Below are 13,627 nucleotides of genomic sequence, written 5' to 3'. Positions count from 1 at the left end.
AAAGATGCAAAATATTGCTTCACTCAATTCCTTTTTATTGAACGGCAATTGATTCATTTTATTATTTGGCTTTCGACTGCTTTTGTTTTCAGTCCTTTGCCTACTCGGTCTTTCGCCCATGAGAATAGCGACCATTTTATATGAACAATTGACCAACTTTTCATGAACTAAATTTTTACCTATCATACACTTCCACAATACGCATTTTTATTGAAAAAGAACTTATTTTAACTACAAGTGCTTTGAAAATTATTTTTTTTTCCAATTTTTCAAATTTGTCTGTTGATTTAATAAAAATTTTCAAAAATTTGCGTTTGAAAAAAGAATGTATTCATTTGTCTCGTTTTCAGTTCAAGATTATATCTTTTTTTTTAAATTTAGTATTGTTTTTTTCAGATAATTTTGTGATTTTTGTTTGATTTCAGCAAAAACTTGTTTTAAAAATCTGGTGAGGGTTGTCATTTTATGATACAATTTTTCTGGAGACAATTCAAAGAGTTTTTTTCCTTTTCTTCTCACAAGGTGCTTTCTAAAATATTCTTAAGTTTTGAAAACAATTTCCGACAGTAAAAATTTTAACAATAACAGAGAATCACTGATATTTAAAATGGCTCTTTTCCAGTTTCCCACCCGCCTCGTAAGATAACAAAACAAAGCTGTTCGAAAAGTATTCACACGGCATTTTTCATGTAAGAAATGTAGTAAAAGTTTGTTCACCTGTTCACGCTGACACGTTTTGATGCAGTTCATTTCATAAAAAATGATTTTAAATAGACTTTCAGGTAGTGAGTTTCAGAAAAAAATCAAAGGGGGGGGGGAGACTGGAAAAGAGCCTTTAAAATTAGTGCGGCAATAAAAAAGCTATTTCGCTAATAGTTTTAGTCTTTCATTTTACTAAAATTATTTTTGAAATCGAAAAAGTTTCAGTTTCTTATAACATTAAAACAACGTTAAAATAGTTTTTCAAAATTGAAATCGAAATGAAAAGGAGCTGAAAAGAACCAACAAAAAAATTCTGATCAATTGGATAATTCAAACAATAATTTAACTTAGGGAAGGGGGAGGGTTTGGGAGAAAAAAAAAGGCTCTTTTCCATTTCCCCCCTTCGATTTTTTCTGAAATTCATTATATGAAAGCCTATTTAAAATGAATTTTCATATTATGAACTGCATCAAAACGTGTCAGCGTGAACAACTGAACAAATTTCTACAACATTCCTGACATGAAAAATGTCGTGTGAACAGTTTTTGAACAGCTTTATTTTGTACTTTTACGAGGGGGGTGGGAAACTGGAAAAAGATTTCAAAATAGATACCTTCACATTCACTTACAATTCTAAATGCTTGGTCCATTCTTTTCACTCCCATTTCGAGTGAGATGAGAAGAATAGTTAAAGAAACCACCATCAGAATCCCAGACAGAAGAGACGCCCAGGGGACCCGCCCCCCACAGTTCTTGCAGGCAGTGCAGAACCGCTTGCAGCACGTCTGTCTTTCCTCAGGAGGGGGACTGAAGTCTGAACCATAAATCGACCTAGCAGTGGTACCGATTGGTGTCCTTGTCATTACCCCATCTTGGGACCCCGCAGAATCCTCGCCCGCAGAACCCCCATCTGACCTCACTGCGGAACCCAAACCTGACCCCGCTTTGGAACCCAAATCTGACCGCTCACTTGACCCCAACAAAGATCCCTTTTCAACGTCTTCTGGTGATTTCTTTTTACACATAGTTTCTTGTTGCAAATAAAGTTTGATAGATTGTTTTCAAATCATCGTAGAAAGAAAAGTCGGTCGGGTGAATTTTGCCTTCATTGTCGTAAAAGATGTGCTGGTGTAAAGTAATCTTTTGTTTTCGAGACAGAACGAGTGTCTGTTTTTGCTGCAATCTCAAAAAAAAAGATTTATCGTCTCTTTAGTGCTAAACTCGTGACTGTCAGTCAAAAAAAATTCAACTATTTCAGTTATTTTTCAGAAACCATAATTTTCAACATTATTTTTGGATTTTTAAGTTTCGGATGAACTTAAAAATGCCGAAATTGCTAACCGGATATAGGTATTAGGGAAAAGTAAACATTCGCAGCTCTTTCAACCGCCTATCCTATGACCTCACATGTGCACCTAAGTTTGATGGTGCAACGAGTGGTTTTTTAAGTCTAATCATGCGATCAAATATGTTTATCACGTGCTGATAATTCCGCCTACCAATTTTCCCAACAATCATAAATTATGAACTCAAGTATTACTGGTAATAATTTGCCGAGACGGGGGGGGGGCAATTTGTGCTACTTTTTAAGGACCAAAATGATTTTTAAATCAGTTTCTGTATAAAATTGAAAATAGCCGATAAAAATTTAGACAATCAAGTTGTGTTTCTTGGCTCCGATCAATTTGATCCCAAATTCCGCCCAGAAAAGATAAGATTTGATTTGTGCACGTGCATTTTAACGATATTGGTCTCTCGTGCTACTGCATTTAAGTATTAAGGATATGCATATCATTATGTGGAGCTGGCTTGGGATTTTTTCCTTTTTCTCCACCTCACACGAGCATCAATTTTTTGGTATAACAAAAAACTTTACGAGGTTGGTTATGACGACCAAATATCATGGCCTACTTAGTCTGCATCTCAGTTTTCATAATTTTTGGACAATGTGATCAACAAATTTACTTCTAAAAACTGCAGGTGGGTGGAAAAGGAAAAAGAGACCTGGTTTGTTATAACTGACATTTCTGAGCTGTTTTGTTAACACCTCGCCCCTTCTGCTCCCAACCCCCGCCTATCAATACGTCCCGAATTTCATTTTTCATAACAATGGGATAACGCGAACAATAATTTTACTTGTAAAAACTCACAGGTGGGGATAGGGAAAAGAGAGTCAAAAAATGATTATATTTAGACAGGCTAGATGGCCTTTCAAAAATCGGCTCTTTTCCAGTTTCCCCCTTTCAAATTCAATTTTAAAAAGTCTATTTAACGTTGTCATAATGTAATGAAATTTGGCGTGATGAACAAATCGACAGTTTTATTCTTCATACTTTACAGCGTAACATTACTCATTTAGCCGTAATATCACGTAAAACAAACGTTGAACTCGGTGTTTTGAAAGGGGGGACTGGAAAAGAACCCAAAAATTCTCCGCGAGACGCAAAAACCACAATTAATTTAGGCTGTTTTCCCCTTTCACCCCACATTTGAATTTCATTGTTGAAAACTTAACTTGAATGAAATGAATTTTTGCATAGTGAACAAACTAGCTATTGAGACACATTTTTTTTCATACCTCATTTTGTAACGTCACGCATGCAGCCATCATAAAACGTAAGACAACCGCAAAATTTGAAAAATGTTGGGGAGTGAGATTTGCCGAAGTTTTAGAATGAAAACTTTGTTGCTGAACAATAAGTAAATTGTTTTAGAGTTAGATACTTTGTTAGTTTGAATTAATTTGATGCTTAGTTTCGAATATAATCTTGGTTTAGGAAGTTTATCCCGAAAGATCATTAGATGAAGTGTTGGGGAGTGACAAAATGTTGGGGAGTGAGATTTGCCGAAGTTTTAGAATGGAAACTTTGTTGCTGAACAATAAGTAAGTTGTTTTAGAGTTAGATACTTTGTTAGTTTGAATTACTTTGACGCTTAGTTTCGAATATAATCTTGGTTTAGGAAGTTTATCCCGAAAGATCATTAGATGAAGTAGAATCAGATTTACTAGCAAACAATAGTAATAACAGATAAAGAATTAATACGCTCAGCGTGGTATTGATTAGAGGTTAGAACAATGACCTTGGTCAATATAATTAGCATCACTTTGCATTATGACTGCAAAAGAACAAGTAACTGACGAGGTACCGAAGGTCGCCTCACGACATTCCCCGCGGGAGAAAAATTTTGAGGAACTTCAAAATTAGAGAGAAATAAACTGCACCCGGACGAGCAAATGATTGATAGCCCCCCAATCCCACACCATTGCATACATTAAAAAAATGATATCGTAAAAAAAAAGTTTTAGCTAAAGTTTGAGTAGTTTTAACAAGTTTTTAATAGTTTTTTCCTGGTGATATGGTCAATCTGAGCCAGTGGTTTTCTTCCTTTGAGCGAGAGAAGACGACGTCGGAGTTGAAGGTTGAAGCGGAAAACGATCGCGAATAAGTTGTTTCCGTGGTGATGAAGTGGACACGACCGGCGCATCTGAGGGCATATTTTGTTCCTCAGTGATTGGTATAAGAGAAGAAGCTAATGTCGTTTCAGAGGGCAAAATTTGATCCTCCTCTTCTGATTTCACCGAATGCCTCAACGGATCGCCAAAAAACTGAGTTGGCTTTTTGCTACGGTGAGACATCCTGACTGACTCGGCATCGTCAACCACTGGTTGTGCAGCTAGAGAAAGTGAAGGGCAGGAGGAAGAAAGGTCTGAGGACGCTGAATGAGAGCCGAGATTCAAATGTTTTGATACCTCCTTTTCCGGCGAGGACACCATAAGTTCAGGACGAGAGGGACTAACTTCAGGAGGCCCCGCAGGTTGAGTAGTCGAGGAAGAAACAGCTTGATGTGAGGTCCTCGGTCAATGAGTAGAATCGATATTGCGCGAGTAAGTAGCACGAGTGGAGGTATGGGGCGTCGACGTCAAGGCAAACTGATGAGCAGATTGAACCGGAGGTGAGTCACACGGAAACCTCTGGCGTTTTCTGGTAGTGAACGAATCTCGAGCCACCTGACGACAATTGTTTGATCCAACTGAACTTTCATTGGAAGAGTCAACAGTGAGATCCACCATCGGAGTAGAGAGAGGGGATTGTTTGGCCGTTGTTCCAGTAACACAGGCTGCGACCGCGTGATAGGTCGTTTACCCGCTCCTCGAGAAGTTGAATTCGAAGCTTGGATGCGATCACCTATAGTGTTTGGAGCAACTAAAACGGTAGACCGATAATTAGGTTTGAGGCAGATATGATTTTTTCGGTAGATTTTCCCATTGTCGGTAATGTAAGTATGATCCGTAACACGAACAATCTTAAACTTGGTTAGTTTTTACAGAGGTTTCCCCGATTGGCGATCAATAATTTTCCTAAAGACTTTAACTCGACTAGGATCAGACAGTAGAAGGTTTTCTAATTTACTTGTTCTCGAGAGACGACGAGGTTGCACTGGTGCACGCCTGGAGATGACTTGCGCCCCCGGAGGTGAGGCAATTGCCGAGAAGCGAAGATTATTGCTGTTTAGACCGGACTTGAGAGAATGGGCAAGGTCCGATGCCGGGTTGCGATCTCCTTGAGGACCATTTTCCCTCCATCTGTGGGAATATTACGTTTGAACTGCGATCATTTATTCGCCGCCCGAGCGAGATCCGCCAGCGCCTTGTAAGGTTCACTGTCTGCCACATTTCCGTCCAACGAAAACAAGGGTTTGAAGCGGGTAGGAAGTGTTGGACTGGAACTGCAGTGATGACCAACTTTTGCCCTGTCCCTACTGTAATCGTTGCTGGCAATCTGGTCTGGTGTAACGAGGTTTAGCTCCAAACCTTGGGCTGAAGTATCAGATTGAACAGCATTATTACGTGCCTGAGACCATACAGTATTAGGTTTACGACCAAAATGCAATTCAAAAGGCGATTTCTTTAGCACCGAATGATTACTTTTGCGAATATCTTCAAATATTTGATGACTCGTATCCTTAAGATTTTTGAAATTAGGATCGAGTTTTGCCACACCCAGTTTTCTCTTGATTGTCTGAATCGATCGTTCGACCAACCCACTGCCGCGATGATCTCCGACCGGTGAGAGGGTATGTTTAATACCTCTATTAGAGCAGAATTCTTGTACCAAATTATTCTTAAAACCTGAGCCATGATCCGTTCTGATAGAATGAGGAAAACCGTGAATACGAACATAGGAATCAAGGAATTTGATAACCTTCTTAGCCCCAGTGGTTTTAGAAATCAGAACTGAAGGAAACTTATAAAACCAATCAAGCGCTACCAAAAGAAAGATCTTAGACCCTTTTCATCAAGTATCGGGCCAGCAAAATCTAATTGTAACTCCTGATTAGGTCCAGATAGTACAGGCAGAGACTTCGCAGTATTAAAAGTTGACGCGGGCTTAAGATTCTTACCAAACAGGGTGCATTCACGACACTTCTCACACGTCTCGATGATTTGACGGTTCATAAACGGCCACCAGAGGTATTCGGAGGCTGTCCCGGGTGAGATCTGTGAAGACGAGTGAGCACGGCTTGACGAAGAGGTTCAGGAATAGTTAATTTATTGTCAATAACTACACAGTTATTAACCACCGCTGCTTTAGGCCAAAACTGGGCCATATACGCACCAAGCTTGTTGAAGGAGGTGTTGTCCTTGTTTATGATGGCTCGCTTCATGGGGCCAAGAAAATGCTCCTCCGCCGTCAATTCCGCAAACAGGTCTGCATCAAAGAGCCCAGGCAAGCCCGCAATTTCCTTTTTGGATAAGGAGAAGAGAGGTTTACCCCCATTCACCGCTAAGACCCCAATCTTCGCGGCCACGTTGACTTTTCCTGGCTTTGACAGGCGACATCGTCTCATTGCCTCTAACAGTTGCGTGTGACCGTCCTTTCTAGTAGTAATTCTTGTGGCGACAAAGCGGATTTTAGCGGCCCGTTCCCGTGTTCTGTTTCGTTGGCGAATCTGATCCAATCGGGACATGCGGTTGAGTTGACGTGATCGTATTTGCGGCCTCGGACTAGGTCGACGGAAGTTGGGAGAACTAACTGGAAAAGTTTCCACAAACGTTTGTAACACTGCCTGCTCAGCAGTTGATTGTAGTATGGTTATAGAGTCCGGTTGAGTGATGGTAGTGTTCGAGTCAGTAGGAGTTTGCTTATTGTTTTGCGGTGTTGTCATGTTGATAGGGTTGTTTAAAAAAATAGTTGGAATAAATTGACTGTTTGCTAAAGATTCAGGTCGGAGACAGTGATTTTTGAAACGTCATCTGGTTTGCAACAATCAATTAGCATACCGGTCCCTGATTGGTTGAATTCGTGAGCGCATAAATCGACGCCCTCTTGTGACAAACAACGCAAGCAATCCATTTGCATACCGCAATATGATTGGTTGAAACATTGAGGGACATTAACATCGCCCTCAACCGGCGAGTGACGTAAATAACAAGAGTTGTTAAACTGAGACACAAATTGGACGCTCTCTTGGCGAGACTGATATGACTTATTATTAAAATTTTCGCTGAATGCCGATATGATAGCCTTATGATCTGTTAACACTTGAAAGCGCGTACCTAACAAATAAGTACGGAAATGTTCGCAAGCCCAGACAATGGCCAATAACTCCAATTCGTTGATGCTATATTTAACCTCCGCATTATTAAGGAAACGCGAAGCAAAAGCAGTTTGGGCCCAAATTCCTGGTTCAACTTACTGTTCGAGGCAAGCACCTAAGCCATTATGGCTCGCGTCGCATTTTACTCTCGATCCCTTCGATGAATCGAAGTGATACAGGCTCGGAATTTTCGCAATCATTTTGATAATATCGTCAAAGGCTTTATTTTGATCCTCACCCCACAGGAACGATTTTTTATTACAAGCCTTCAATGAGGCCCGGAAATGGACAGTATGGGTATGCAAATCAGGGATAAACCTCTGTAAATAGTTTAGCGTTCCCATGAATGACCGAACTTGTTTTAGAGTTCGCGGTGGTTTAAGCGATTGAATTGCCTCGATCTTTGAAAATTTTGGAGAGTACCCATTCTCATTAATGTCATACCCTAGCCAAGTTAGTTGGTTAACAGAGAAATTGCACTTATTCAGTTTGAGGGCCCATCCTTCCGCATCAAGCCTTTGCAAAACTCTTTCGACCAAATCGTTATGTTCTTGGATCTCTCCTTTAGTGACAATCAAAATGTCGTCGAGGTAACAGATAACTCCTTCCAGCCCTTGTAAGGTACAATCCATTGCATTCTGGAACTCGGTAGGCATGTCGGTCAGTCCATAAAAACCGGTTTTGAAACGCTCCGTTCCTGTCGCCTCGCCACACAAAATATTGAAGTTATAGTGGCTGCTAGTGAGTGATGACAGTGGTAACTGACTAAACGCATAATTTAGATCCAAGGACGTGAACCAAACCTTATCAGGAACATTTCCAGTTATGATGTGTGCCGCGGAATCAATAAGCTCGTGAATATTTGGCATCTGGTACTTGTTTTTCCAGATCTGAGCATTCATCGGTTTAGCATTGAGGGCCAGTTTGATAGATCCATCCTTTTTTGCAGTTCACACAATCGATGCATGAAGAAATCAGTCGTACACTTGTCTAACTTTTCAATATGTCCTTGCCCCACCAAAAGTTTTATCTCACTCGCGACCCTATCCTGAACATGAATAGGAACTTTTCTTCCTATGATTTGACGTGGCACCAATGGGAACTTGAAATTAGGGTATACTTTATGATTTTTTGATCGACGCAAACGACTGAACACATGGGCGTACTTCGTTGCAAAAAAAGAACACCAGTAATCTGAAATCGGATCCGAGGAGCTATATTCTACCGACTGGATTGTTTCGGCCTTCAATTGTGTAGTTACAAAACCCAGTTTCTCCTGCAAGTCCAACCCGAGAAGATTACGAGTCCTACTCTCCGAGATGAGGAACTCAGCGTTTGCCACCCTCCAGCCACTAGAGGAAATCGGAATTTGAATCGACCCCCGGAGGCGAATTGGCTTCTTGTTATAATCAACATACAAGGTATCGGTAGGGTAACGTGTGATATTGCGAAACTCAATTGATGGGCTTCTTTGCAAGAGTAATTCACAGGTGCGTTTATTCAGGAATGAAACTGGGCTTCCTGTGTCTACTGTCGAATAGAAAAAAACTGTAACCAGAGCGCAACTGGATACTGAGGCTCCGAGGTTGTCCTCCACTTGACTTAAGGGTTTCTACGCTATTGATCATGACAGCGGATTCCAGCTTTAACACCCCATACTCGGGATCACTATCTTGGTCTACATCTATGAAATTGCAATCCACAGAGGGACCTGCCACGTCCTTATTTTCCTGCACCAGATTGACACGTCTTTTCGACGAGTTGCAACATTTCGCAACGTGACCTCGTTTCCGACAGAGATTTACGTCACGAGGAGCTGGACAAGATTTGCGGTGCTCCGGGCTATAAGGATTACCACAAAAGTAACATGATTTATTTGTTTGATTGTTTTGTGACGTCTGTCGATTATTTTGGTTTTGAGGATAATTCCGTTTCCCTCTCGACGACTGAATAGAGCAAGTAGGTTCTTGTTTAACCTTAATACCGGTTGAATGTTGATTATGAGGGAGTAGTTTTCGAAATTGAGCCGACGTACTTGCTCCTTTCTCGCACTCGAGCGCGAGCTTAAAAGTGCCATCTAGATCAGCTTTTGCCTTGATGAGTTGTTGTTGAGCATCAACGTCTCAAATCCGCCCAATAAAGAGGTCTTTCAAAGTCTCCTTTTCTTGATCATAAGGCCAATTACACAAAGCCACTTGGGCGCTCAAGCGAGCGTAAAATGACGAGAAAGTGTCATGTTCAAGCATGAAAACCGTGTTATACAACTTGACACGCTCCACCGTAAACTCTCGCTCAACCTTGAATAGTGTTTCACACCCAGTGTGAAATTCTCGAAAAGGAATATTACTAATGTCCGTATGAGGAAATGAGTCAGCGAATCGTCTCCTCCCTTCATTTCCCAGAGGAAAGAACAAGCGAGATTTCATATGAGCTTCGGCTTTATGATAGAACCAATTCTGACTGATCGGAGGGCCTGTTCTCCTCCTCTCCACGTTTAGTTCGGTAACCCTCCGGATCGCCGCTTGAACTCTCTGCCTGCGGGCATCAGCTGCTCCAGCGTCTTCGCCCTCGGCAACTGACTCCAATCTTGGAGGAGGTTCATCGATGACCTCGGTGGGTTCAACTAACAGATCATGAGCATTGATATTATCCTTCAGACCAGCGGCCAAAAAAAATGACCGATCCAAGATTCCCACAGGAATGGTGGGTTAATAGAGGTTTTCGCCCAAAAGGGGGAATGTCTAACAGGTCAGTCCTGTCTTCGTTCACAGGAACTGCTGGCTGCACCATGAGATTTGCCGAAGTTTTAGAATGAAAACTTTGTTGCTGAACAATAAGTAAATTGTTTTAGAGTTAGATACTCTGTTAGTTTGAATTACTTTGATGCTTAGTTTCGAATATAATCTTGGTTTAGGAAGTTTATCCCGAAAGATCATTAGATTAAGTAGAATCAGATTTACTACTAGCAAACAGTAGTGATAACAGATAAAGAATGAATACGCTCAGCGTGGTATTGAATAGAGGTTAGAACAATGACCTTGGTTAAAATAATTAGCATCACTTTGCAGTATGACTGCAAAAGAACAAGTAACTGACGAGGTACCGAAGGTCGCCTCACGACAGGGAGTGGAAAAGAGCCCTAAATTGTTATAAGTATGAAGACCATTATTTGTAATGACTTGACTGTTTGCATGCCAATTTTAATAACAATGGATGGCTCTTTTTCATTTCCTCCATTTGCAATATTTCAGCCTCTTTTCCAGTTCCCTCCTTGACTTTGTTTTCTAAAATCCAATATATGAATGTCTGTTTAAAATTACTTTTCTGTATATAAAGTGCATCAAAACGTGTCAGGGTGAACAGGTGAACAAATGCTTCATAAAAAAGCCGTGTGAACAATTCTTGAGCAGCTTAATTTTGCAATTTTACGAGGTAGTTGAGAAAACTGGAAAAGATTCAACTTTTTTAAATTAAAATTACTGTTCACATTGTCCGATTAACATGAAAAAGTTTCCATTCTCATAATACGTATGCAGGCTCTTTTCCAGTTTCTCGCCCCCTCGTAAAGCTGCTCAAAAATTGATCACATAGTTTTTTGCATGAGAGAAATGTCTAAGAAATTGATCACTTGATTACGCCGACACATTTTAATGCAGTTTCTAACAGGAAGAGTCATTTTAAATAACCAATTTCAAAAAAAAATCAGGGAAAAACATTTGAAACTAGTTCAAACAATTTTGAGGCTCTTTTCTGTTTCCTCACTACATCTACATCTTTATTCCGAACTTGAAACGTATTTAACGCTGTCATGATATAATGAAGTTTACCTTGATATACAATTGAAATATTCTGAGATGGTTCGTTAATCTTGATAGCAAAAAATTACCCATTTAGCAAACATATTCGAGTTCTGTATTCTTAAAATTTGGTCAGGGTTGTTGCGATAAAAAGATAGTTGGGTTATTTTCTAATTAACACCCAATTTTGAATTTCAATATCGAAAAATACTTGAGCATTGTCGCAATGCAAGAAATTTTGCCTGCTAAAAAATTTTGTGACTGATTTTTTTTCTGAACTCTGGTTTTAAAAATAATTTCAACTCAAACCAGGACCAACAAACTGTTTCGAAAGAAACAGAAGAACGATTGAGACAAAACAAGCTAAATTTTTGGGGAAAAATTGATTTTCATTTAAAGTATTAAAAGCGAAAAACGAAATCTCAACAAGTTTATTGTAGATGGCAAGCCAACTCAGCAAAGACTTTTTCTTTGATTTTTTGAAAAGTTTAGATGAACAGCTGATCTTTTCTGATTACATTGATGTTCCTGATAAAAGTTCACAAAATTTTGCAATTTCATAGATTATGAAGACTGTTCTCGGTTAAGCACCTGGTAAAAACTAAAACCACTTTCTAAAGTTATAATTTATTTTGGAATGAGTTGTTCTTAAAAATAATCATCGGATTGAGGGGAGCCATCGAATCGTAGACAACCAATTCCATGCATAGGTTTAATGCTCTGTTCGAACCAGTTTAAAACTAGTATTTAAATCCAATCATATTATTGATAAAACTATCTCTATAAAACATTTCTAACTAACCTATCATTATCCATATTTAACACTTACAACTATTTCTAAAGCTTAAACTCTTCATAGTTTCAGGAGCAGAACAGAATAAATATGACTTAGAAAACAGCTGTTCTCCTTTGGAACAAGTTCCAAATATCTAACTGGCAAATATCAGTATACACTAGATCTAATGAGACTAGGAGATATAAGAGAAAGATTAAGATCGGTATTAGACTAAGAAGCTGCACGAATCTATCCGGCCGAAAATAAAATAGCGTGACGAACAGACGGTGTACCTTATCGGAAATTACTCTATGAGTGAGCCACCCCAGCCATAAATTCACTCTGATGGATAATATCGCCACACCCTCATAGGGTGCAAAATTTTGCATACTCGCCCCTGATTGGTCATAATCTGAAACTTTTAATTTGCCGCCTTTATGCGATGTTTTGCAAATTCGGTGGAACAGTTTTGGCTGTTCGGGGTTAAGTTTTTCAAGTTCGACGCCCTGCTGCGTCTGAAATACTGATCTTTATGTGGTCTAATACGATAATATTGATAACGTCCGAAATAACGCCCTCTTTTGGCATAAAATCGAAGACGTTTTTACATGCGATTTGTTTCGCCAAGTTGTCTTTAAGTATGCGAAACGATCCAATCGAAATATGGCATTCTATCAGCCCAAATGTTTAGTCTCGATTGGTATGTCTTATTTCATCGACTTGCTGCTGTTCTTGAGATATACGCAATTGGGGCTAAAACCCTCGTTTCAACTTCTTGTTCAATTGCAGCGGTCAAACTTCTATGTCTGGTGTTGCAAATATTTTGTCAATTTTTTTTTGCCGCAAGATAAGGATATACCTGGTAATTTAATTGACCATTATCTTTTGTACTTTCGCGAATGAAGTATCCTCCACATATAATTCACTTTGTTGCTCATTTCAGTGATGGCCTAACTTAAGTGCCGCTATGGCATTTGAAACTTCGGAATGAATCAAGGCAGATGAGTCATGACCCGTATAAATGGTCTGAACAAGTTTGGTGGTGAATAATTCAAAATTATTTCCACTTTGAGTCAATTTGAATTTATCTCCACCGATTTGACTTCAAAAACTAACCACGTTTCTTTGGAGAATTCAAATTCAATCCAAAATCCATTTTCTTCAAATTCTCATCAGCTATAGTTTTTTGGTTAATTGAATCACACTCCGAAATAGCTGGGATGCCATCCAGGAAACATAAAACACCCGGCATTCATTTGAATGTGTTTTTACTTGCCTTTGAAAGTTCTTTTCACATATCGTTCAACCTGCAAAAACCAAGTTTGATCCATACACCGCTGTGAACTTTCCGCAAATGCTGCTCAAGCTACAATGTTTGATTAAAAATTCATTCAGGCTCAATTTGCTAAAAACACACTTTTGTTCTAATAATAGATTTTTAAACGCGGATTTTGAAGTGATTTGAGCAAGAAAATTAGGGCATCTAAAATTAGTTCTTGAGAATCTTTGCAATTATCATTTTTGTATCCATAGCTAATTTAATTGAACCGTTCTTCTTGGCTGTTATCCTTGTTCGAGCTACAAGTGGGTCATTGTACTTTTGTCTTAGTTTACAGTGTGATCTTTGTTCATGTAATTTTCTGTTTCAACTCCACTTTCTGCTAAAATCAGTGGCGGCTTAAGCTACTTTAAATGCATATGGTTGTTGTCAACGGCGAAGGTAAAATTTGTTCTTGAATCTTTGCACAACAAG

Source organism: Symsagittifera roscoffensis, chromosome 4 (assembly GCF_963678635.1).
Source record: "Symsagittifera roscoffensis chromosome 4, txSymRosc1.1, whole genome shotgun sequence".
Classification (NCBI taxonomy): Eukaryota; Metazoa; Xenacoelomorpha; order Acoela; family Convolutidae; genus Symsagittifera; species Symsagittifera roscoffensis.
This window is presented reverse-complemented; position numbering follows the sequence as displayed.